We start from the raw sequence: 27,343 nt of genomic DNA, 5'->3' as shown, positions 1-27,343 counted from the left end.
TGACTTGTCGGGAATATGAGCCACACCCATGTCCTACTAGTGATGCTGGAAAAAAAATTAATGGAATAAAAGGAATACAAAGATAAGTTTAATTTTCTCCATCAGCAAAACTGGTAAAAGATAGCCTCAGCTTCTTATTGTTTAAACTGCGGTTCTCAACATTTTCAGACTGGCGGAGCCCTGTTTAACTCGAGGAGCCCTTTTTAGTATATTATTTATATGGCGGTACCCTTTAGGCTTCTTTTTTTTGTGCAAAATAAATCAATAAATTTATTGATTTATTTTATTATCCTCGAGTGGCCGCTGAGCCCCTGGAAAGTGCACACGGAGCACCGGTTGAGAACCGCTGGTTTAAAGCCACGCGTGAGTTTCAAAACTGAGTGAAGTTATCTCGTTTTAAACATCCAATTCTTGCACATAAAACCTCTTGGGTGACAAAAAAATTTCGAAAACTGGCTCATGAAACTAGAGCTTCAAAAAACGAAAAAAAATGGCACTCCTTTTTGGCAAATGTTAGAGGAGATATAATTTTCGACAAACTTTCCATTGCATGTTCAATTGGTAATTGGTTAATTGATTTCATTACAGTACTTAGTTAAAAATTTTCGACATAAGTTTCATTACTAGCATGTGTATAATTGAAGGGTTCCTCTCGATCACACGCATTCCCTCACTATTTCGCTCGCTCACTCACGGACTCGGTAGTTCTCTCTTGCCCACTTGCTCACTCGCCCAACCATTCTCTCACTCACCCGCGCACGGTCTCAGTAGATCGCTCGCCCACTCATTCGCTCTCCCGCACACTCGCCCACGCACTCACTTGCTCGCCCAGTCAGTCATTCTCTCACTCGCTCACCCATTCACTCGCTTCCTCACGAACTCAGTAGCTCACTCACTCACTATTTCGCTCGCTCACGGACTAAGTAGCTTCGTGTTGAACTGTTGTTGGTGAATTGTTGGTCGGTGTGTGTGTGTGATTTTCCGTCGATCAATTACGGTGAATTTTCCTGGCGGTGAATTGCCGGTCGATGAATTTTCTTGGCGGTGAATTGCATGGAGGTGAAATTTCCTGACGGTGAGTTTTCCTCGTGGTGAATTGCATATCGGTGAATTTTTGTCGGTGAATTTTCTGGACGTGGGGGAAAAATCAAGATTTTGGTACACTCGGTAAAGATGCCGATAAGAATACTGTATTTCATATTTTTATAAAGAAAGGTGGTTGATGACGTAAGCGTCATTCAAACCCTCTTTGTCATCAAATGTCAGCAAATCCGAAACCCTACCCCCCAACCCGATGCTGATGTAATACTTGAATGACCCCTAGCAGGATGAAGTTAAATACTTTTGCCGACGCAAAATTATCCTATTCGGTTCACGCGTTGCAGAAAAACCTGCTCCTAGGAAAACCCGGCATAAAACATTAAAAAAAAATGTTGTTCAGCCCTGATGTCAACATGATGTGGAATAAATAAAACTCACCCCCCTTAATACTCATGTCATTCTTCTATTATCGCCTCGATTCCCCTGGAAGGAGCCCCCAATTTGGCTTACGCTGTACGCGTTGCTGATATTCGACCGAAGACTAGACGTGCCCGTTAGTATACAGCTAGTACCTATATGTTTATGTCTGATCGCGTATAAGCAACATGTGCTAAAGATTTAACAAAGATCGCGTTGGGACAAGAGTCCGTCTCATTGGCTAATTTCCACCTGACTTTCAAACGAAACACTTCAACATCCTTTATTGATACAAGCTATAATGTATACAGTATATATATATATACGCATTAGAATGATAGATAAGATATGGGGAGGAAACGATGTTTATCGTGTCCTCTCCAAGAGCTTCGGTGCATCCGCATTTGACAAATTATTTTTCTGTTTTATCACTGCTAAATAGTGTGTATTGATGAATGATTTACACTGATTCATTATATTATTCAGATTATATCTCAACATTTTCCATCAAAAAATTTATAAAAATTTATCAGAGTACTTTTTTTTGGAAGGAGAATTCACATAGTTATTTGGAAAAATCTACATCATTTGTTCTCAACCTTTTTAACATGCCCAGGCCAGTGTGCTAACCACTGAACCAAATAGACTCTTGCTACCTTTTTTACATCCCGCACCACTAGTGCAATACGACTAACCTTCCTACACTCCCCTTAAACCATGAGTTTTCTATTATTTTTTTTTATGTAATCAATTACATTAATTTTTTATAAACTCTTTCACTTGTTATTTAATTCATTTTTTGGCTATTATTGATATATTGTATTTTGGTTTTTTTTTAATAAATTCAAAATCTAAACTAAAAAAATCTGTTTTTTTCTTTTTGTTTTTTTTGAATTACTAGACGAGGTGGCTGAAAAGTTTTGTTGTTCTTCACTTATTGAGATTCCAGCCTGTACAACAATATACAGGGTGTCCTGTACGCCATAATTCGGTCTTTATCTCACCAAGCGCTCGTCGGAAAGAAATGGTTCCAATTTAAAAAATGCTCAAAATTTGTTCAAAAATCACCAAGCGCCAGTTTTGGTAATGAAAATACAACGTGTCACGAAATAAAAAAAATCTCAATTTTTATATCAACGCCTACTACACAGGGAAATTAAAAAAAAAAAAAAAAGACGATTTCCCTCTAACAACTACCCCCAGGGCCGCAACTAGGGGGGAGCAGGCGGGTCTCGTGCCCCGGGCGCTGGACCTGAGGGGGGCGCAAATTTCATACTGAAACCTCTACTTCAAGATTACAAGGGGCCGTCAAAATGCGCGCTTGCCCCAGGTGACCAAGCACCTATTTGCGGCCCTGACTACTCCAGCGGTTCTGAATCTGTGTTCCGCGGAGCTCTTGGGGTGCCGTGACAGCTCGAGGTTAAATAAATCAAAAATTTTATAAATAAAAGAACCTTCGGATGTCCGCAGAGGGCTCCGTGTGTCAAAAAGGGTTAACCACGGAACAGGATTAATCCTGCATTAAATGGCTCAGCAAAAGATTAGAAGTGGGCAATATCACCCCCGGGAGGGGGAAAGGTGTCTAAGGGGGCAGTAGAAACGCTATGGGTATAATATAGGTATATCTACTCTATAATATAAAATCACAAACAAACTCGAAAAGGGCCTGTTGCTAAGCAACCGAGTGACGGAAGTGGGTGAAGTTTTTGAGTGACGGAAATCTGTTACCTTTTTATGTTACGGAAGTCGGTTACGATTTTGGGTCAAGTATTAATTTAACTCTAGCACATATTGGGACTCATTTGACCCATCGGGACCATGTTATGTGCATGTGCCGAGAGGCTCCCATATCCTACAGCAGGGCCCCTTAGGCTGGAATTTAGATGGCGAGCCACCAAACCAGCTTTTCAGGGCCCTCTGTGGTTAATTTATAGCGTGAAAAATTAAAAAATGATAAGAATCGTTCTGGTCCTGCCAGCCCTGCCCTTGTGGGAGGGGGGGGGGGGTCATGCCGAGAGATATGTATAATATACATATAACAACAGTGCTCCCAACACACAGGGTCGGGGAACCCGGGTGGGATTGTACGTATACCTTCATGGCAAAGTTAAAAGTTTTCATTTCCGGGGGCCCTTGATGGATCTCATTGTTTTCTTGCTGCTTTAACATTGAAAAATTTGCGATAGCGGAAGCACAAGATATATCCAGTCTGGGGGCTCCAAAAAATTTGCGAATTCGGTCACGGGTAGTTGCGTGGGTGGTCCTGGATTTTATTCGTTGGTAAAACGAATACAAATGAAAAATTTTCATGGCATTCGCACCGGGGGATGACCGACAAGCTTCCAAGTCGGGGCCCCATGTGTACAGGTTTCACTTTGGGGGCCTTGGATGAATCTCATTATTTCCTGTTGTAGAATTTGCAACAGCGGATGCCCGAGGTAGAGACAGTCTGGGGCCCCACTAAAGGTATGCGAATACAACGGACAACTGACTGGGGCCCGAGCTTTTATTCGTTGGTAAAACGAATACAAATGACAATTTTTCATGGCATTCTCACCGGGGGGATGACCGACAAGCTTCCAAGTCGGACATGCGTACAGGTTTCATTTTGGGGGCCCTGGATGAATCATCATTCTTTTCTGTTGGGTGTAGAATTTGCAACAGCGGATGCCCGAGATAAAGCCAGTCTGGGGCCCCACTAAAAGTATGCGAATTGGTGTCCCGGTTAATAGGTTGGGGGGCCCTGGATTTTATTCGTTGGTAAACGAATACAAATGAAAATGTTTCATGGCAATCGCAGCAAGGGATGACCGACAAGCTTCCAAGTCGGGGCCCCATGTTTACAGGTTTCATTTTGGGGGCCCTGGATGAATCTCATTATTTCCTGTTGTAGAATTTGCAGCAGCGGATGCCCGAGATAAAGCCAGTCTGGGGCCCCACTAAAAGTATGCGAATTGGTGTCCCGGGTAATAGGTTGGGGGCCCTGTATTTTATTCGTTGGTAAAACGAATACAAATGAAAATTTTTCATGGCACTCGCAGTGGAGGATGACCGACAAGCTTCCAAGTCGAGGGCCCCGTGTTTACAGGTTTCATTTTGGGGGCCTTGGATGAATCTCATTATTTCCTGTTGTAGAAATTGCAACAGCGGATGCCCGAGATAGAGACAGTCTGGGGTCCCACTAAAAGTATGCGAATACAACGGACAACTGACTGGGGGCCCTAGCTTTTATTCGTTGGTAAAACGAATACAAATGAAAATGTTTCATGGCAATCGCAGTGGGGGATGACCGACAAGCTTCCAAGTCGGGGCCCCATGCGTACAGGTTTCATTTTGGGGGCCCTGGATGAATCTCATTCTTTTCTGTTGTAGAATTTGCAACAGCGGATGCCCGAGATAAAGCCAGTCTGGGGCCTCACTAAAAGTATGCGAATTGGTGTCCCGGGTAATAGGTTGGGGGCCCTAGATTTTATTCGTTGGTAAAACGAATACAAATGAAAATTTTTCATGGCACTCGCAGTGGGGGATGACCGACAAGCTTCCAAGTCGGGGGCCCCATGTTAACAGGTTTCATTTTGGGGCTCTGGATGAATCTCATTCTTTTTGTTTTTTAATATTATACAATTTGCAACAGCGGAAGACCGAAATAAATCCAGTCTGGATGCCCCACTAAAAATCTGCGTATTGTGTTCCCGCTACTGGATGTGGGGCCCTGGATTTTATTCGTTGCAAAATTGAAAAAAATGAAAAATTTTCGTGGCCCCTTACAGGGATGTGTCCGACAAACTTCCAGGTCAGTGCTCCATGGGAATGTTGATAGGTTCTAATTCGGGGCCCCTGAATGTATCTCATTGATTTTTGTTGTTTGACATTGTAAAATTTGCCACACATCGATATATCCAGTGTGGGCCCCACTGAAATTCAGCGAATTGAATCTGGGCCCCAATTTCTGGGGGTGCTTGATGAATCTCCTTTGTTTTTTGTTGCTTTATCATTATTTTATTAAAATTCGCTTCTTCAGTAAGCTGGTGCTTTCACATGTCTCTTTCCATAGCACGCTGATAAAGGGGGACGAAATAAACAAGATATGTTGTGAAGAGAAGTGGAGGGGGGGGGGGTTGGCCGCCAAAGGTGGCAGGGGGGCACCTAGTATTTTATAATTTATCCCGCAAAATTATTTCTTTCAGTAATTTAACGATAAATTAGTCGACATATCAGCTCAAAATAGTGCACTGAAAATGTAAAAATAATTTTAGCCAGGTTTTCGGGTAAAATACCTCACTATGCGTCGTATAAATGTGAAAATCCCAAAGGAGATAAAGAAGGTCGTATAAACAGCATCTACTGTATTCCTATAGTTCCACCTATATTGGTGATTTGAGGGAAGTTTCAATACAAAGGAAGGAAAGAAATCGAATCGAAAGATTACTCTATTCACCAAGATATCACAAAAGAAAGGATTTGTCCAAGTAAAGAATGGAGAAGCATTTGGTCGCTCAGGGCACGATGATAGATATCCATCTTGGCCGCTCAGGGCACGGGTCGCACAGGGCACGGTCGCACAAGGCACGACACCATAATATAAGATCCCATGGGTTGACTTAAGTTTGGGAGGAGGCGAGGTATGACAAAATAAAATTTCTAAAAAGAGGCTGGTAGAGAATAAAAAGTCGGGAAAACTCTGAACAACACTGATAAGAATGCTTCTCGGGGATTATTCAACGGACTTTCTTTGTTTGAGCCATTTCTCGATGTCTCCAGCTGCATAAAAAAGGGATTGGGGGGAAAAAAGTGAAGAGGAAGATGGGATGGATAACAGCCTTTTTAGTAGCAACAACTTCTGTTGTTAACAAAAACAAAGGAACCACATGACTTCAGTTAGTATATAGAAACCGTTGGCTCATCTTGGGGGGTGGGGGGAGAAGCAAAGGCAGCTGAGACCAGTGCCTAGATATCTGGGGATACACGTGTGATGATGCACCAAACAGTAGTAAAAGCCCACTAACGAACGTCTCTATCAGAAAGATTAGGTACAGCAGTTCTCCCTTGCCAACGGAAAACGTTGATTATCTTTGTTCTATCATGTTTTTATTATAAACCTTCTGTGCGCTGGGGCAGCTGTTAATCGCGTTGGGAACCCTCTCGAAGTCGTTCTTTGTTCCAGAGAATATCTTGAAACAATTCTCTTGTTCGCAGCCAGGTGCATGGTACTACGGTCGTTACCGCACGTTGTTTCTAAATCTCCGTTTGATGTTTTCATATTTGCCAAAAAATCTATCTCATCCTCTATTGTAGGAGAGTTATTTAAAATAAAGAAGTTGCATATTCATTCAAGGCAGTCTTTACCGGACGCGGACTATATTCAGAACTGCAGGGCAAAGATTTTTTTTTGCTACTTCGTTATGTTACTTGGATTCTTATACGAACCCAGACTCAGGACACAGATGCGATAGCACCGGGTTGTAAAACTAATTTAATACATTGATTACATATTATATTGTTACTTTAACTGCAAAAGTCATAGCTGGAAGTTCAAGCAATTAACAGACGAACGTTAACCGATGCCCCCCCCCCCTTCTCAAATGGGCGACTTGATTTTTGACAAGTACCCTAGTCTAAAACGCTTATCTGGCTACTTAAATTGATTTTGATAAGAAAGTTTGAAACGTTAAAAAGATGACTGGGCTCACAAGATGTAGCCTCGTTAACCTCTCCCATACTGGAAATGGGAAAGGAAGGAATCATGTTTTTTTTCAGCACCATAAGTCGCCAGAAAAATAAATTCACTTCTACCCACCTCGGCATTCTACTCACCAGACTTGGTGCTAGCCACCCCTCACTTCAGAATCGTAAATGATTTCTTACACATTATTTAGTTTTGCTCTGAGTCGACTCTGCACAAGGAGGACTCTGCACGTAGGAGCGCCCCCCCCCTTTGTAACAAAATTTTTGAAGGACCGCAAGTCAAGACTTTTAGCGGGACCCCAAATTTATTTGCCCTAGGAGGATAGAGTAAAATCAATAATAATAATAAAGTAAGAGAGTAAGAGATATAAGATCTTGACCATCACATCCTGCAGCAAGGCCCTAGGCCCTGATCTTGGTGGGCCCCATGCCCAGAGCCGTAACTACGCTGGGGGCAACTGGGGCCCCGGGAAAAATGGGAGCCTCCCCAAAAGCGTCCACTTATTTTGCATAATTTTTTTCTTGTAAAGGGCCCTTCCAGAAAAATGTCTGTCCCGGAGCGTCGAGAATGACTCTGCCCATGCCAGATTTTTTACGGGCCCTTGCATAGTGAATTTATGGTGTAGAAAAAGAAAATAATTGTCTCGGTACACCCAGCCTAGAGATTCCTGTCAGCTCCACCCTTGTGGGAGGCCATGTATAATGCACCGGTAAATTAGAACAGGCTCGTCTCAAGTACGTACGGGACTCAAACGCGTACACAGGAGGAGGATCGGTGAGTTACATTGATGGTTTGAATTAGGACAGGGAATCGATTAAAATATTTAACTGGTTAATCAAAAAAATTTAATCGATTAATCGCACGATTAATCGAATACTTTTCGTAACTATATAATATTAATTGATGCCGCAAAATTTTAATTTGTTCTTTCACGCACCTATTCGCTAGATGTAATCAAGTAGCCTATAGGAATAGACTAAGAAATTAAGGCTGCCACTTGAAATAATTTAATACTCGTATGATGAACATATCTTGTTAAAACTCGGAATTTCTTCATTTGGATCTTGAGATTTTTTTTTAAAATCGATTATTTTAGGTTAGTCACTGATTTTTTGAAACTAGTTTTGATCAGACAGAAACTTGTTTTTCATCAAGCTCCTCTCAAATGGTGCTTGTGAGGAAAAGAACTGATACTTCAAAGAATACGAACAAGTACTGTTCATAGTGGAGACAATAAATTTTGGTCTCGCCTTTTCTAACACTCCCATCAAACTCAATTTGAAATTTAAATGGTCACAATTTTTATGTTGAATGGACTTTTATTTCCCAATGCCGAAAAATTTGATCAAAATATTGATTCAAATTTATTTAAATATCGCCACTTAGGGGGCCATTCAAGTATTACGTAAGCAGATTTTCAGCCATTTTTGACCCTCTCCCCCCCTTGTCAGCAAAACGCTGGCCTCCTTCGCCCCCCCCCCCCCGTCAGCAAAATTTCGTCATCAGCTCTGCCCTTCTGAATCCTAACTCATATTTTCATAAAGGGTGGTTGATGACGTAAGCATTTTCCAACCCCCCCACTCCTTTGTCATCAAAAGTCAGCAAATCGGAACCCCCCCCCCTCCCCATCGATGATGACGTAATACTTGAACGGCCCCTTATCGAAAATGATATACATTGGTACAATAATTTAGGATATTTAATCGGTACATCAATCAAGTCAAATTACTAACTTTTTAGGCCGGTATTACACTATAAAAGTTCTTTGTCGAAGATCATTCATAAAATAAGTTTGACAAAAAAATTTGATAGTGTAATGGGCAACTTTGATAAAAAACGCTCTTTATCAAAGTTTCTTTTACCAAAGTCAGCCTCTTCATCCAATATTTGAGAAACGATTAATGTTGATGCTTTCTATGCTGCAGTTTCGATTGCTCAAGTTTATATACTACTAGGGGGGCTCTGCCACCCTGCCACCTTTGGGGGCCAACCCCTCCCCCCTCCACTTCTCTTCACAACATATCTTGTTTATTTCGTCCCACTTCATCAGCGTGCTATGGAAAGAGACGTGTGAAAGCACCAGCTTACTGAAGAAGCGAATTTTAATAAAAATAATGATAAAGCAACAAAAAACAAATGAGATTCATCAAGCACTCCCAGAAACTGGGGCCCAGATTCAATTCGCTGAATTTCAGTGGGGCCCACACTGGATATATCTCGGGCTACCGATGTGTGGCAAATTTTACAATGTTAAACAACAAAAAGCAATGAGATACATCCAGGGGCCCCGAATTAGAACCTATCAACATTCCCATGGAGCACTGACCTGGAAGCTTTTCGGACACACCCCTGTAAGGGGCCACGAAAATTTTTCATTTTTTTCAATTTTGCAACGAATCAAATCCAGGGCCCCACATCCAGTAGCGGGAACACAATACGCAGATTTTTAGTGGGGCATCCAGACTGGATTTATTTCGGTCTTCCGCTGTTGCAAATTGTATAATGTTAAAAAACAAAAAGAATGAGATTCATCCAGAGCCCCAAAATGAAACCTGTTAACATGGGGGCCCCCGACTTGGAAGCTTGTCGGTCATCCCCCCCTGCGAGTGCCATGAAACATTTTCATTTGTATTCGTTTTACCAACGAATAAAATCCAGGACCACCCACGCAACTACCCGTGACCGAATTCGCAAATTTTTTGGAGCCCCCAGACTGGATATATCTTGTGCTTCCGCTATCGCAAATTTTTCAATGTTAAAGCAGCAAGAAAACAATGAGATCCATCAAGGGCCCCTGGAAATGAAAACTTTTAACTTTCCCATGAATGTATACGTACAATCCCACCCGGGTTCCCCAACCCTGTGTGTTGGGAGCACTGTTGTTATATGTATATTATACATATACATACCTCTCGGCATGACCCCCCCCCCTTCCCCACAAGGGCAGGGCTGACAGGACCAGAACGATTCTTATCATTTTTTGATTTTTCACGCTATAAATTAACCACAGAGGGGCCCTGAAAAGCTGGTTTGGCGGCTCGCCATCTAAATTCCAGCCTAAGGGGCCCTGCTGTAGGATATGGGAGCCTCTCGGCACATAAACATAACATGGTCCCGATGGGTCAAATGGGTCCCAATATGTGCCAGAGTTAAATGAATACTTGACCCGAAATCGTAACCGACTTCCGTAACATAAAACGTAACAGATTTCCGTCACTCGAAAACTTCACCCACTTCCGTCACTTGGTTGCTTAGCAACAGGCCCTTTTCGAGTTTGTGATTTTATATTATAGAGTAGATGTACTTTGGGAGTTGATAAAGTAATTAAGAAATGAGTGGTAGGTATCAATTGGATATCCAAGTTTTCGATTCGATGAAATGAATTAGTTCATACGATTTGAACGGTATAAAAAATATAAAAATCATTTTAAATAAACTGAAGAAAAAAATTGTTTTTTTGCTTCCATCACATACTGAAGTTAGTGGGAGCTACAAAGACCTTAATTCCCTTTGTTAATATCAGAGATTTGAATTTCTGTAGCTGAATGAAAAACAAACGTTTGGATGCTTATCGGTTCTAACGAATTTAATTCCGTCCTAGTGAACCTGCAATGCAATAACAAAATAATGTTGAAAATATCGTTATAACGAATGGGCATATTTATATCTATATATGGGATATAAGGGGTCATCTTAAAGTAACACGTCACCAATCGTGGGGGGGGGGGGGTCCATTTGCTGACTTTTAAGGACAAGGTGGTGGAAGGGGGGTGTTCAAATGATGATTTTTTGTGAGCAATAGAGGTAGGAAAATATGAAATTCGGCTATATATATATATGTTGGGCTGGTATATATGAAATGTTGGTACATATATTTGGTTGGTAGATGTAGATATGAAATGATAAATACTGTACTTTCGGAAATAATATATATAGCATATTGTGGAATATATATATATGGCCTATACTCTGTGCCGTCTTACCACATGGGCCCGGGGGCCTCAAGAGAAAAAAGACCTCACAAAAATGAAATGTGGTTGGAATTTTCGAGAATTTACCATGTAGGGCCTCAGAAAAATCATTTGGCCCATGATGCTCTTAAGATGGCCCTGCTTATACTTCTGGCATTTTTGCAATCAGGTAGTGGGGCCTCATGATGCTCTCAAGTTTTACAGATATGGTTTATAGCAAGATCGGGTAGGACGGGGCATGTCATGGGTCATGGTGGCAATTTAGGAGTCCTCAAATTTTAGAGAGCGGGGGTCGTTTCCAAGTTTTCCTTTGGGGAGCCAAACTGGTGGATCGAGTTTTTTTCAATGGATTAAGTTCCATAAAAATCAAAAGTTGTATTTCAAGAACAAAGCCCGAATCTCTGAAGTACTACCGTACTATTGCGAAAATCGACTTCAGGTGTGTTCTGTCAACGTTATAGCTAGATGGCTATCTCTAGCTATAGATAACGCTGGTTCTGTTCATTCCCAGAACCACTCGAAGAAGGATCGACATAACTAAAGGTTTGTGTCAGAGGTCCTCAGTCTTTGTAAACCATGCACCACAGTGGTCATCGGCTGAAGTTGGTTTTCAACTTCCAACCGTGAATCTGGCTCACGCTAAAAGTCTCGCCACTGAAAGCAACAGGCCTACAACGGTTCAAATATTCAGTCTCATTACGCTTCACTCCCAATTTAAAATATTGATGTCAGCACTGAATATCAGGCACAACACTGAGACTGTTAGGCACACGCTCATGTAAGTTGCAAACCAACTCGTTCAGTAGTATATTCCCCATGGCGATAGACCAGAGTTGTGCTCGGTTTGAAAGAAAATCTTTGTAAACGTCAGATCTACTGAAATATCGGTAACAATTCGACAGTCCACTTACATCCGTGATTTTTAAAATATTTCCTTCCATTTTACCCTTGTCTCAACGTTTACCCACTGCTCCCCAGAATACTTCAAGTAGCACTTCAAAGCACTAAACAAATCAATATCGACAGCTCGCCTCTGGTAAAGGTTTGCGACTACCCTAGAATCTGTGACTCACACTTTGAGAAACACTGATTTGCAGTACACGGGTAATTAATTCAAACCCTACGTGAATATTTTTAATGCTTGTGACATTTTTAATTGAGTTGCTTATTTTTTAAAGATATGACATCCATATTTGTTATGTACATCTTTTTCTTAGCCACCTCGTTGGGCATTTTGCCTGTTGTGGCCTTGTATTTGTATTTAATATTTAATAAATAATTTTAATTTTCTTCAATTTTCAAGTCTGTACGAGGACCACCTGTTCCTCGTACAGACCCATCGCGAATAGGTTGAACTAGAAAACTCGAATTATTATGGTGTATCGGTTTTCACGAATATTGGATGTATCGAATGTTTTCACGACTTGGTTATATCCGGGCTTGACTGTTTATGCATGACATCACTGAATTTGTTGGTTCATATTGATGATACATTTATTTCATTATCATCTGAGATGGTTGACAGTGAGCCAATACATTACATGAGATGTAAAATCTTTTATCCAACATTGCCTCATCACCAATGTTTGATAAAAGACTTACGCTGATGCACTTCCATCCTGCACTGTGACGTATTAACTCTTCGAAAACCTGTTCTTTCACCTTCTCCTCTCACTTGCCACTCCCTTCTCTCTCTGGGAACAAAAAAAATATTATCTAACGGTGTGTATTTCTTGGATTAAAAAAATTTGTGTTTTCAACAATAAATGTGATAGAAAATCGGGAACGCAACTAGGCTGGGGCACTGTCCCAGGGCTCCGAGCCAAATGGGGCCCACAAAAATTTACACTAACCAGGGGTCTGTTTTCCGGACCCTTCACAAAATTCCGGATCAGAAAAACGAACCCATAACGAAATAAAAAAAAGATAACGAATCCATAAAATTGAAATTTTTCATTTCTTTGGCGATAGATCAACTAGATTATTTCGCTTCCTACAAAATTACGTATTTCTCACAAAATTAATGACACATTTCATAAAAATAAAGAAAATTTCACAAACAGGATCCTGCAATAAAGTGTGAGCAGACCCCTGCTTACCCCATATAGAAGTCGGCCCCGTAAAGGCATAATAAGGCCTTATAGGAAAATGAGTTTTATGTCACCCGCAGCTCACTTGCCCAGTTCACGGTTTTACTGCTGCTCCCCAGAATAGTTAAGCAGTGCCGTCTTAAGGCATGGGCGCACCTGCGCACGGCCCGGAGGCCTCAAGAGAAAAGGGGACCTCACAAAAATGGGATCTGGTTGAGATTTTCAAAAATTTGCCTAGTAGGGCCTCAGAAAAATCATTTGGACCGGGGACCATGATGCTCTTAAGACGGCCCTGTAGTTAAGTGGTGTTTTCAGTTATAAAAGTACCAATTCAAAGCAAAAAGAGGCACAAAAATCAATATCTTCTTCTCGCCGGGACGCCCCTAGAAGCCACGGCGCACACTTTGAAAAACCCTATCATATCACATCACTGGATTTGATGGTTCACATTAATGATACATTAATTTAATTACCATCTGTGGTATTGGAAATTAAAATAAACTATTATATCTTGGGTGACCAACTTCTTTCTATTCGAGGGCCAATATAATGCTCAGTTGCTACATCCACTCCGATGTATATGCTACGATTCAAGCTCGCAGACAAGGTGAGATGGCAAAAGTCCGAAAAATGATGCAAATGTTTTTATTTGGGACTCATTACCAAGTCGAAGCCCGTTTTTATTCAGTCAATAAACCATCGTTAACTTATTAGTACTTGACGCTTATTAATTACTTAATAAATATGGTAATTGAAAAGTTTAAGATTCAATTAATATTAATTAATTTTTATTTATTTTATTTATTCTCAACAGTAAAAACCCGTTTTGAAGAATAAAAAAACGATAATGAACTTATTAGTTTTCCTAAATGCTGCCACGTGTCCAAGTTAACGTTCACTTGTACTCAAGGCTATTAGTTAGTGTCCCGACATCTCCAGAGGGGTGCGGGGTCATGATGCAATCGGTGGCGAGGCAGATCAGGGGCGAAGCGCACTCAGCACCCCCGTGCGTCAGCGCGAGCAACGAGCCATCATAACGAAATAAGTTTTACTTTTTTTTTTAATATTCATTACTATTAATTCATTAATAAGTGTTATTCACACTAGTAATTATAACTGTTGAATTATTAATTAATCAAGACTGGTGGGGCACTATTAAGTTAATGATGTTAAATTAATTCATTTAAAATGGGCTTTAACTGGTAGAAGTAAATTAATTATGGCATCAATTACTTAAATAGCGTCAAAACCTCATCATGGTGGTTATTTCGTTTGTTAATTCATTATTTGTTTATAATTATCAAATTATTATTCATAAACTAATAATTTCATGGTGATTAATTGATTCATTTAAAGCGGACTTTAACTTGGTAAAAATCCGAAATGAAAACATTTACAAACGTTTTTTTCGGACTTTCACCAACTCACCTTGATATAAACCCGAGTCTCGGGGATTTCACCGTGACATGAGCCGCAATAAGTAATATGATGAAACATGGACAATTTAGTCGCTAAACTTTCACTCTGGGCGTTGCGTGTATTCCTCAACTTCTTCATAAACTGACATATTCATCAAGTTGTGTTCCCAGCTAGATGTAATGCATCAAAGTAATTAGCTTCTTCCGCAAATTATTTCATCCAATACAATCATCCACACAGTGACGTCGGAGCCGTGGGTGCTCAAGAATGCGCAGTAATTTGTAACATGGATCCGAGCACTCCCAGAATTGATTCAGAAATTAAAATTTCCGATATAAAACTAAAGACGAGCACCCACAGTTTAGAAACACTTCCGACGCCCCTGCATCCACATAAGCTTCATGTTTTTTAAAACCGAAGCCATTACACAGAGGTTGCAAATGATAAATTTCCTACAGCAAATGGTAAAAAAATTTCTTCATCCATAACTTCTACCAGCAACAGCCCAACACTAACGAAAACTGACGAAAACTTTTGCAAAAGCAATTTTATATAAATCTTTTATAATGTAATGTGGTCCATTTCCTTTATAAAATAAATTTTATAAAAAAAATTTGAATATAAAATTTATAAAAGATTTTCGTCAAATTTTATAAGAGAAATTTTATCAAACTTTTATAATTTAATACCGGCTTAACCCCTTTAATTTAAATGGCACTGAATACATAGATTTATTAATGCATTTCCTCTTTAGATAGAGTATGACAATTCAATAACACCAAGCATACTGTTTGCCAGTTCGTGCATTTTTAAGGTGCAAAATTTGGTGGGTTCTTTTTCAGGGGTTTTTCTCTAACCACTGCAATCTAAATAAAATTGATTACTATACTAAATAACATTGAGATTTATTAAAGTATCTCTATTTAGATAGTGAATGACAATGCAATAACATCATTAGAAAGCATACTGTTTGCGAGTAAGTGCAGTTTTAAGGTGTAATTTTTGGTGGGTTTTTCATGGGGTTTTTCAAGGTTTTTTCCGGGTTTTTTTAACCTGGGTTTTTGTTGGGCAAAATCAGACCAACCTTGCTGACACTGGTCACAGCAATGTAGCACCCGTCAGTATACATACACTACTCTGATTAGGGATGACAGCAGGTTTTTGACGGTTTAAACAGTGGTTTAAACTGTCATGTGAAAAACCCGCCGTCAAAAACCTTAAATATTGATTTTCAATATGAATTGCCTGTTGAAAACACACGCATATTGATTGCATGCAATGTTTAAAGTTACTATGTTATATAAAGAATGAATACTTAATATGATTGTAAATAATTTTTTCTGCTTTGTACAGAATTATTTTGGACAATATATGTGTGAGGATGACGTCACTGTCCACTACCATGGTTTTTAACAGCTAGCTGTGCGGAGATATATTTTGGAAAGAGAAAATTCAACTGCCCCTGGGGGAAATCGAACCCACGTCCTTGCACTTTCCGGGTGAACGCCCTAGACCACTATCAGGCAGTTGAATTTTCTCTCTTTCCAAAATATATCTTCGGTCACTATTAAATTATCTAGATAATCACTGATACTTAAAACAATACCCTAATTGTGCATAACATTACTCTGGGGGTCATAGGTGGAGATAGACTTGGAAGTCTGGGGGGGGGCACGGTCATTATTGCTGGGGGGGCACGATGATGATGATGTCAAGTCATATACATTAGATCAGTCGACTCCACCTTTGACGCTGAGGGGGCATTACCCCCCACGACCCTCCCCGTATCTCCGCCCATGCTGGGGGTACGGGAAGGAAACAAAGGTTGGGTACCACTATGCTATATGGTCCATAGGAAAAAGGAAAATTCAATCAAAAAGTGCCACTTTTTCACCTGGTAGTCCAAAATTGAACTTTTTTTTTCACAAATCTCTCACATAGTCTCATATTAAGATACCTGTATTCGGATAAGCAGTTTTTGAGGAAAAACTACTGAGAGTACGGGAACTTTAATTATAATCACTCTATATATCAGTGTTTCCCAAAATTTTGATATAGCGGACATCGTGTAGTAAAGGCAAATGATAATTAACAAGGAGAAAGTTATCTAAAATCTTCTAAATAGGCTATGCAAATGCACTTTTTTTGTCAAAATTATATACAAAATGTCCAACTTCTCTATAACGCTTGAAAAACAACCACGTCATGATAAAATTCAAAAAACACACACCCTCGTCGTAGTTTGAATTTCGGCTCTGGTAAAATTTCAAAATCTGGTCAAAGTGGACACTGGGCTTGCTCAGCTACATATTACATCATTTGGATGATGTATAAACAGTAAACAATGTTAGAGTGAGATAGATGGCTTTTTCTCGGCCCGAGATATCAAGGAAACAGTTATTTCCTTGGGACTCGAACCCAGGCCCTCTTGCATATCGGACAATAACTGTTTCCAGTAAACAATATTGTTTGGTCAAGGCCTACAAAAGAGGGTGCGGTGATCGGATTTGACATAGGCGATTGATGCTACATACAAAATAAGAGATCGAAGTACAGTCTGCACAATTTGATGGAAAGTTGTTCCAATCAATAATTGTACGGAGGGAAAGAAAGAGTTTCGACTTTTGGGAGTGATTGACTCTATTGGGAAAATGTGAAGATTTGATTAGAATGTGGGTAGTGTCAATGTGGAAATAGCCGTGGGTAATTTTTAAAAGTAGGGATAGGCCAGCGATATATCTACTGGAGGTAAGTGGGAGGATATTAAGTTGGCGTTTGAGCTGTGTGACGGAAACAGAGGAAGACCAGCAGCTTAAAATAAGGCGGGTCGATTTATTTTGGATATAGATTCCAGCTTATCTATATTGCTTAGTGTATAGGGATCCCAAATTTCGTAGGCATAGGAGAGGGCAGGAAAGATATAAGTGTGGAAACATAGAAGTCGGAGGTGGCGGCAGGAATATTTGAGATTATGACGAAGGAAAACAAGTTTTTGTAGGCATTTTTGAAATATATAATCCGTGTGGAGGTTCCAACGAAGGTCGGTAGAAATTATTACACCCAGATATTTGTAATGGGAAACACCTGTGATTAAAGAATTATTAATTGAGACTACTATGGATATTTTTATACAATTTTACACGAGCACTTAGGATTTTAATTGTTTGTTATTTCTTTCTTGTGTTTTAACTTCAATAATCTGCAACTTTTTCTAAAATCACCAAATTTACACATACTTTGTGCAATTAAAAAAAAATCGTCGTGTTAAAGTATGTAACACCATAGTGTTGAGAGTTACAAAGTTTCAAGACATTTGAATGAGTGGTGTTCGTTATTTAAGGATTAGGATAATTTCCTCATCAAACAAAAAACATAGTTTTGAGAAAAGAGAATTTTAGTATAAAACATATTAGCACACACACACATATATATATAATGCCTGCGTCATTCCATTTCAAATCACCCGGCAAAATGCCAAAATGACACCCATAGTCTCAGATTTCAATGATTTTTTTCCAAGTACCAAAGGATGTTTAGAGGTGTTGCCAGTTCGATACCTGGTTCGTCCTTGTCCTGACACAGGGATACAACAAAAGCGGCGACAAGACCGCAGGAAAAAATTGCTACCGCAAGGAGTCCCCCATCGAGGGGTTAGCGCACCAACCCCTCGACGAGTCTAAAAACAAGACTGCTCGTTCGGAATCGGCAATAAATAGTAGGTCCCGGTCTAATTAGCCCTCGTGTGCAGAAAATGACCGTGGTGCGACGAAAATGATCAATGATCTTTAATCTATTTATTTTAAGGGGGATTGGTGCACGAAAATTTTCGAAAAACATATTTTCAAATTCTTCAATTTTCAAATACTGTGAAATTTTCTGCGTTTAACTGTGTTCGAGTTTTTGTTCTACCTGTACTAGAAATACTTTTAGAATATTTTAACATAAACTGCTGGCAGGTGGGTCATTCCATGTCAAATCACCTAGCCATGACACCCATAGTCTCAGATTTCAATCATTTTTTTTTTATTTGTTGCATTTACCATCCTTATTAACCGTGTGAAATATTATTTGCATATCTTTAAAACTTTTTGAGAAAAAAAATGTTGAAATTTATCAAAAACTGGTGCAGGTGACTTTTCCGAGGCTCAATTTTTAAGCGGCATTGTTTGAGAAAATAAATCATAACTTTTTCAATTTTCAATATATTCAAGTGAAATTTTCACTAAAGTGTTCACAAAAGCATAAAAAATATGAATAAAAATAATTCATACACTTACGTTTGAAATTTACATGCAAAAAAATTATATAAACTTTGTTTTTGTGGAATTTTTCGTTAGAAAACATACAATTTTTCAAACGTATTTTTAGACCAGAGGCACAGCAGTTACCAAAACAACTTTTATTTTAAACTTCTCCTAAATATATGAAGTAAAATACTGGAGAAAAAAAAATAATGGTTTTTTGACCGTTAATATGTTTATTCTGGCTCGCAACACAAAATTCATCGAAATAAGACTGGATCGTTCCGATTTCAAATCATTCAACTAGATACTGAAATGCAACCCATCACCCAGGATTCCAATTATTATTTTTTATTTATTGCTTCTACCATGCTTGTTAACCATGCAAAGTTTCATGTACATATCTCAAAAACTTTTTGAGAAAAAAAATGTTTTCTAACCTCACGAATGACGTCTCTCAGGCTAACCCCATTCAAGCAAAATTATTTGTGAAAATATATCATAACTTTGCAGATTTTCAATATATTAAAATGAAATTTCCACTAAAATGCTCACAAAAAAATGCAGATTATGACTAGGAAAGAAAATTTAAACCTTTGCATTAAAAAAATTAGATTGCAAAAAAATCGTAGAAATTTAATTTTTGATTCTTTTTATAATAAAAACACAATGGCTCACCTTTGCTTTTTCATTTACAAAAGCTCTCCTGCTTTTCGCACAGCATGTTCAGTGACATTGAACTCTTCCGATTTTTTTCCTTGTTCCCTTTTCTTAAAGCAGGGGCCAGAGTTAAAATTTGCAGTTTTCCCCTTGTTGTGACGGTTAAATTGAGTCTTATTTCTAATTAACTTTATCAAAATAATCATATTTGCCTTCTGTTTAATAAGTGTGCTTTGAGATTCATTTTCTGGTAATTCTTCAAAAACTTTACAAACATTTGATTTTAAAGTGTTACAACCAATTCAACTTTTCTTTTGGCATTGTTTGACTTACACTGTGGAGCTACCCTATGAAGTTTAATTGGTGACTCTTCTATGTTCTGTAGAGATGGATTTATTCTTTCAAGTGCTTCTTGTTTAATTATTGACATTTTTCCAAGTTACTTCTCTACATTACTATCACTGTTCATCTCTTCACAGTATTCAGTTTCTTCACCTAATTTATTGTTGTTTATATTCACTGTCCCTACAGGCATGGCATATTTTTTGCCCTGGAATTAATTTTGTACAACCATTTATTTCATTTATACATGAAAAATACAAGTTTACTATCCTTAAACCTTTAGTTATTTTTTTCTTATGACATTTTAAAGGATTAAAGCATGCTTTCGGATATATTTCATACTTTGAGAAAAAAGCTCTATGATGCTTAAACACACAATAGATAAATGTTCAGAATTTGCTTCACTCCTCAATAGTGATGTTCGATTGGTCCAATGATGTAATGGGTAACAGATTTTACACTTTTTCATAACACTTTTTATGACAGTCAGATCCAGTTTTTTTTCCAACACTATAAATTTCAAGTGTCTTTTCTGACATTTTACTTTGAATTCCAAAATGATGATATAAAATATTTAGCTCAGATGGAAATTGTGTTATCATAAGAAAAATTTGCTAACCCTGGAGTAAGCTACTTTATGGAGCACATTCTCTGTCTTCAGCAAGATCATAATTGAGACTTGCATCATTTGATCGGGGGGGGGGGGCAGTTTAGTTCTAACACTTTTGTTTTAGTTTTCGCAATGAAGCAGCAGCAGTGATTTTATCATCACCTGCTGGATGATAAAGTCTTATAATTAAATAAGACACCAGCTGCCTTCTGAAGGACAAAGACCAGTGTGCCATAGTTTATATCTTCACAGAAGCTATTATTATATTTTACAATCATCATCACAACAAGAAACATCACATCTTATATATCACCACCAGGCATTATATACATTAGGTTTCCAATTCTACTCTCTTCCATCTGCCTCAGCTACAACAATTTGGTTGTAGCTGATAATTATTTCATTCTTTGTGATTTAATGCCTCATATTCTGGCCTTTTATCAGCAATTTTAAATTATTTCTTGGGAAAACTATATAGAGGCTTGTGTTAAATATTATAATGTAGATTTTTTTTCACACAAGTATAACCATTTCATATTTATCATATACATTAAATATATGTTTATTAATATATATGCTGTAAAAATCAAAGTAATTAAAAAAATTAACACTGTTGTGGTAAAATAACTTTATAATTAAGCATGTTGAAAAACTTCAAAAATACATCTATATATATGATTAATATTATCTGGATTTATCAAATGCAAAATAATTCTTTATGCAAAAATATATCAGATTTCAAAAGTTCGTCTTTGTTGCATCATAAGAAACCTTTTTTTTTCACCAACTCCCATTTGACACATTGCATTAACATTTTTAATTATTTCATGAATTCATTTAATCCTAGAATTTTCAAATTTATTAATTGTTTTAAATTATTGCATTAACTACTCATGAAACATAATTTAGTGAATACTGTAATAAATGTATAAGCGTACATGAAAAATAAAATATACATTTCTTTTTACTAAGCATGAATCATTATATTAAGTCAAAATGTACAAATATAATTGAATATAAGTACAATTGTGTTTTGTTACTCAAATGTATTAACTGTCAAAATAATGTTTACTTTTCTACAGTCTTCTTAATATATTAATAGGATTGAATTTTTAAAACAATTGAAAATTGATGCAGTGCATCCAAAAAAAAGTGTTTAAAAAATTGTGTTAAAAGTAAAAAAAATAATAATAAAAAAATTAAATTTAAATGACTTTTTTCCTCTAAGGTTTACATTTTTTCTATTCATAATCTGCATTTTTTTGTGAGCATTTTAGTGGAAATTTCATTTGAATATATTGAAAATCTGCAAAGTTCTGATATATTTTCACAAATAATTTTGCTTGAATGGGGTTAGCCTGAGAGACGTCATTCGTGAGGTTAGAAAACATTTTTTTCTCAAAAAGATTTTGAGATATGTACACATGAAATTTTGCATGGTCAAACACGAATGGTAAAAGCAATAAACAAAAAATAATAATTGGAATCCGGGATGATGGGTTGCATTTCAGTATCTAGTTGAATGATTTGAAATCGGAACGATCCAGTCTTATTTCGATGAATTTTGTGTTTGGAGCCAGAATAAACATATTAACGGTCAAAAAAACCATTATTTTTTTTCTCCAGTATTTTACTTCATATATTTAGGAGAAGTTTAAAATAAAAGTTGTTTTGGTAACTGCTGTGCCTCTGGTCTAAAAATACGTTTGAAAAATTGTATTTTTTCTAACGAAAAATTCCACAAAAACAAAGTTTACATAATTTTTTTGCATGTTAATTTCGAACGTAAGTGTATGAATTATTTTTATTCATATTTTTTATGCTTTTGTGAACACTTTAGTGAAAATTTCACTTGAATATATTGAAAATTGGAAACGTTATGATTTATTTTCTCAAACAATGGCGCTTAAAAATTGAGCCTCGGAAAAGTCACCTGCATCAGTTTTTGATAAATTTCAACATTTTTTTTCTCAAAAAGTTTTAGAGATATTCAAATAATATTTCACACGGTTAATAAGGATGGTAAATGCAACAAATAAAAAAAAAATGATTGAAATCTGAGACTATGGGTGTCATGGCTAGGTGATTTGACATGGAATGACCCACCTGCCAGCAGTTTATGTTAAAATATTCTAAAAGTATTTCTAGTACAGGTAGAACAAAAACTCGAACACAGTTAAACGCAGAAAATTTCACAGTATTTGAAAATTGAAAAATTTGAAAATATGTTTTTCGAAAATTTTCGTGCACCAATCCCCCTTAAAATAAATAGATTAAAGATCATTGATCATTTTCGTCGCACCACGGTCATTTTCTGCACACGAGGGCTAATTAGACCGGGACCTACTATTTATTGCCGATTCCGAACGAGCAGTCTTGTTTTTAGACTCGCGAGGGGTTGGTGCGCTAACCCCTCGATGGGGGACTCCTTGCGGTAGCAATTTTTTCCTGCGGTCTTGTCGCCGCTTTTGTTGTATCCCTGTGTCAGGAAAGTTTTCCCCTGTGTCAGGACAAGGACGAACCAGGTATCGAACTGGCAACACCTCTAAACATCCTTTGGTACTTTAGGTGAGTATCTTATCGACCTGGGCTACCGCGCGCGCCCAACAGATTAAAGTTCATTTAAAACTTCAAAATCTCTTAACTATGATTACTTTAAATCAATTTCCATTTCGTTGCGTTGCTCGAGTTTTTCGAACATGTAACCGAGTCAACACGTAACAGAATGGACAAATAAGCCTGAATATTTTATCATTGAAAATATAAATTATAGATAAAAACTTTGGAGCACATATCTCCATGTGCAATCACTAAATGTTGATATAGATTAAAAAAAACAAAAAACAAACTCAATCATTTTTGATAATCTCGTAACAGAGGGAACAACAGCGGAAAATCTGGTACTAAAGACATAACACGAATCTCAAGTCATTTTTCAAAAGTCAAATCCAAAACTGTTGGTCAAGTATTAGAAGTAAACCTTTCAATGAGCTGAAAAAGTGTTATCATATTTAATCTGGTTTAAAAATATATAGTCGACGCTCGATATAGCGACCCCCTTCGTTCCGTCGAAAACGGACGTTATATTGGGAGGGTCGTTATATCAAAATTAAAACATATATAACAGTTGTTCTGTGAATAAATTTAGGACTCATCCTACCGGTCGTTTTAATGGAATGGTCGCTATAACGTGTAGCGCCGTTATAACAAGCTTCGACTGCATTTTAAGATGGAGAAAATATCGGGACATGAACAAAATAAATGAGAAAAAAACTTTTTTTTCAAAAAACTATAGTCATTATCTACGGCACGTATATAAACCTGCTTCTAAGTTGTTTTTTTTAAATTTTAGATTTACATCGTCTCCTTGTTTAACCCTTTTTCAAGCTGTTACTGCAAGATTTTGAAGTTTTACTACAAACAATGGTTTAAAAAAAATGATACCATCTGAAACCAGTGCCGTCTTAAGGCATGGGCCCACCCGGGCACGGCCCGGGGGCCTCAAGAGAAAAGGGGCCTCACAAAAATGAGATTAGGTTGAAATTTTCAATAATTTGCCTGGTAGGGCCTCAGACATATCACTTGGCCCGGGGGCCCATGATGCTCTTAAAACGGCCCTATCTGAAACAAATGAAGAAATACCATATGACGGAATGACAGAGTTAAATGAGAACTGGAAAAAAATTTAAATTACTACTAGAGTGCTTTGAAATTTTGTAAAAAAATTAAAAGTCCCGAACTTCGTTCGTACACTTTTTTTTGGGGGAATGACCCTTATATTTTCAACACGTTTGCTGTCAAAGTCTGTAATTTCAAGGGATTGCTCATCATATTTACTTTAGCATCTTGTTGACTTTTTGAATGTGAAATTGAATACTCTGACGGTTATGCAAAGCAAGCAAATACCATAAAATAGCTTCAGAATTTATTCTGACAATAATTACACTTAATTGCTATACAATAATATTCAGTAACTATTACTTCAAAGAACGCGATGTATAAAGTGGGCCCAAAAATTCATGTTTACTCGGGCCCCAAACTTACAAGGAAAGGGCCCTGGGCGGAGAGATTTCACTGAACAAAATTTCTTCTCGTGAAAAACTTCGAACTCATGTTGAATGTTTACTTAATGCAATAATCACTCTGAAAAGAATGAATTAAAAAAAAAATCACTCACCCATTTCTTTATCATGAGCATCATTTGGTACAGTTTTGCACTATAGAAGTAATAAAAGTTCTTTTTGATACTTTTTTTTATCAAACATGTGATTGATAACAAAATAAGCACTCTTTATAGACTTCTATAACTTTGTTTCTGTTTGAAGAAAAAATTAAAAAAAAGTTTTGACAAAACAGTTTTACATTTTTAAGCACTTTGTCCTTCCCAAGAAACAGAACAAAAAAATATTTCAGATGGCTTCAAAATCTCACCTGGCGAGACTCGAGTCGCCAATAGTTGGCGGGAATATTCGTTTATCTTTTGTTCCGAATCGAGCCGTTTGGCTTTCAATCCAGTAAAACATCTGTCATGATCGTTGATTCCCGCCCGAACTTTAGCCAGAAAACCGTTAGTAGCCCCACTAGCCAACAGACAAGCCTAGTGAATGGATGTCGTGATAGGGCGCTCTCTGAGAATTGCGCATTGTTTTATCTCTATCTATAACGCAGCCGTCAATTAACTGTTTTGCGAATTTTAAACTTGATCCATATTTAAAAAAAATACTCTGAACCAAAGCATAGCCAATCAAAATTTACAAATGTGAAAAATAATACAAAATGAATTTTGCGAAAAGTTGATGAAAAGTTGTGTTTCTTTTGTGTGCAGTACTTATACACAGTATGTGGGTGTTTATTCTAACGTGGCATCTCACCTCTATGGATAACATTTTAAAAATTACTTCCTATCTGGTAGATGCAGATGAAAGAACGAAGGTAGGACGCATGATTTTGATATTAATATTTTTTTGTGGAACGCACTGTTTTTTTACTGTATATATGTTTTATAGTACTTTATACGTTAATATCGATGTGCTGTACGTTTTGAATTCACTGAAAAGCAATTTCTTTCAACATATAGTTGTACTGTAAATGCATTTCGTTAATGATTAAGGTACAGTAGAACTGAATGAAATATATATATATATTATCTATTTTGGCGTATATACAACAGTATATTGTACATTATGTACCAAGTTATCTTTGCTATGCCTATAACTATTTAAGAACTTATTGTTTGCATTGTTGAGATGAGAGCGACATGTATGCTTTTTACACAGTACATTTTGGTTGATGGGAGAAGGGCGCCCCGTAAGTTATAATTTAGAATCGTAAATTATCCTCATAAGTAAAACAACTTTTCGGGCGCATTTTTTAATTTGTTTCCTTTCGAAGAAATTAGCTTGATTTATTTTCCGGATTATCACATTATACTTTATAGCAATTATGTTTGAATGTTGCATTATTTTATGAGCATTTATGGTTGCAAGAGTTTTCAAGTTCTTACAATTACAGAGAAAGATATGAAACGTGCATCTCCATTTATGTAACAACCGCACAAAAAAGTTATGATTTTCAGAGTTTTCAGACTTTTTATTTTACCTGTTAATGTTGAACTTGCTTAACATTATTTTTTCTTTTCTATACGTTTCAAGTTTGCGCGTGTTTTTTTCATACCGAATATGATTAATATACAGGGTGTCCTGTAAGTCCTGACTCAGCCTTCATTCCATGAACCGTTCGTCGCAGAGGTATGGTTTCAGTTTAAAAAATGTGTTCAAAAACTAACCTTTATCAGTATTGAGAGTGAGAATTCAGTGTCTCAAAATAAAAAAAATCTATTTTTATACGGTTCCCCGTCTTAAAATTTTTCTTTAACACGGGGCCTTGAACGGAGAGGGGGGGGGGTCCGCCCCCCCCCCCCAGCGTCAAAGGTGGAGTCGGCTGATCTAATGTATCTATGTATGTATATATGAATTGACACACACATCATCATCTTGTCCCCTAGCAATAATGATCGTGCTCCCCCCCCCCCCCAGACCTCCAAGACTATCACCGCCTATGGACGGGGCGGGGATTTTTATCTTTGTTGTAGAGAGGGTCAAGATTGAAAAAAAATGCTTGCGGTTTCAGTAAAAAAAAGTTCTTATTCATGCGACATTTCCTAAGATTTCGTGTTGCATGTCGTTTTGCAATCGATGTATTTTATGAAATGGAATGTTAATTTTTGTTTAATTTTTTGTTTCTTATGTTGTGTTACTAAATCGAAGACACACAATGCATTAGCATTGCTATATAAATCATTCGAATAGTCTGTGGGTAAAATATTTCGACGCGGTTTTGTATTATATGGTGCGATGTGGCTGGACTTGATAATAAATACCGTACTATGCCAACCGAGAACAGTCCTGGCCTTATCATTTATTACATGTTATATCATTATTATCATATAATCAATCTATGCCCCTGCGAAGGGATCGGACATTATCGATTTAACAAAAAACAAGTTCTTATATACGCAGCTGTGCCGTCGTTGATGGCTAAAAATATTATAGTTGATTAATAAAATCTAACATTGCATGAAATATATTTTCTCCTCATTCTTTTGTCAATGTTTTTTCATGAAGTTTTGCTCCCATTATTTATGTACGGATACCAGATATGCGTTGATAATGGATAAATAAAAAAAAAAACTTCAAATTTTGTTGACTTAACTCATTTGCACTCTTAAGTGGAATAATCTGCTCGTACGGTAAGTAAACACTTGTTTCTTTATCATCACTTTATCATCAGGATGCAAATAGGTCAAAGATAATAATCATTTTAAAACGTCCGTCTCTGAATCAAAATCTCTGAATGAATGTGAAGAA

At 37.4% G+C, this 27,343-nt stretch overlaps 1 protein-coding gene across 1 annotated transcript in view; it reads right to left on the bottom strand.

The window, feature by feature from the left end:
- YL-1 (Vacuolar protein sorting-associated protein YL-1) overlaps positions 1-24,848 on the bottom strand; it is a 64,881-nt gene extending 40,033 nt beyond the window's left edge. Inside the window, exon 1 of the mRNA XM_089253222.1 lies at positions 24,655-24,848. The gene's annotated coding sequence lies outside the window, so the exon portion shown is untranslated. The remainder of the gene's footprint in view (positions 1-24,654) is intronic.
- Positions 24,849-27,343: the final 2,495 nt, after the last annotated feature.

The sequence above is a fragment of the Pholcus phalangioides genome, unplaced genomic scaffold (genome assembly GCF_987345545.1).
Source record: "Pholcus phalangioides strain wild (caught in Gottingen) unplaced genomic scaffold, Ppha-v1.0 ptg000032l_1, whole genome shotgun sequence".
Taxonomy (NCBI): domain Eukaryota; kingdom Metazoa; phylum Arthropoda; class Arachnida; order Araneae; family Pholcidae; genus Pholcus; species Pholcus phalangioides.
The sequence above is the reverse complement of the archived record's forward strand: the minus strand, read 5'-3'. Positions and strand labels throughout refer to the sequence as shown.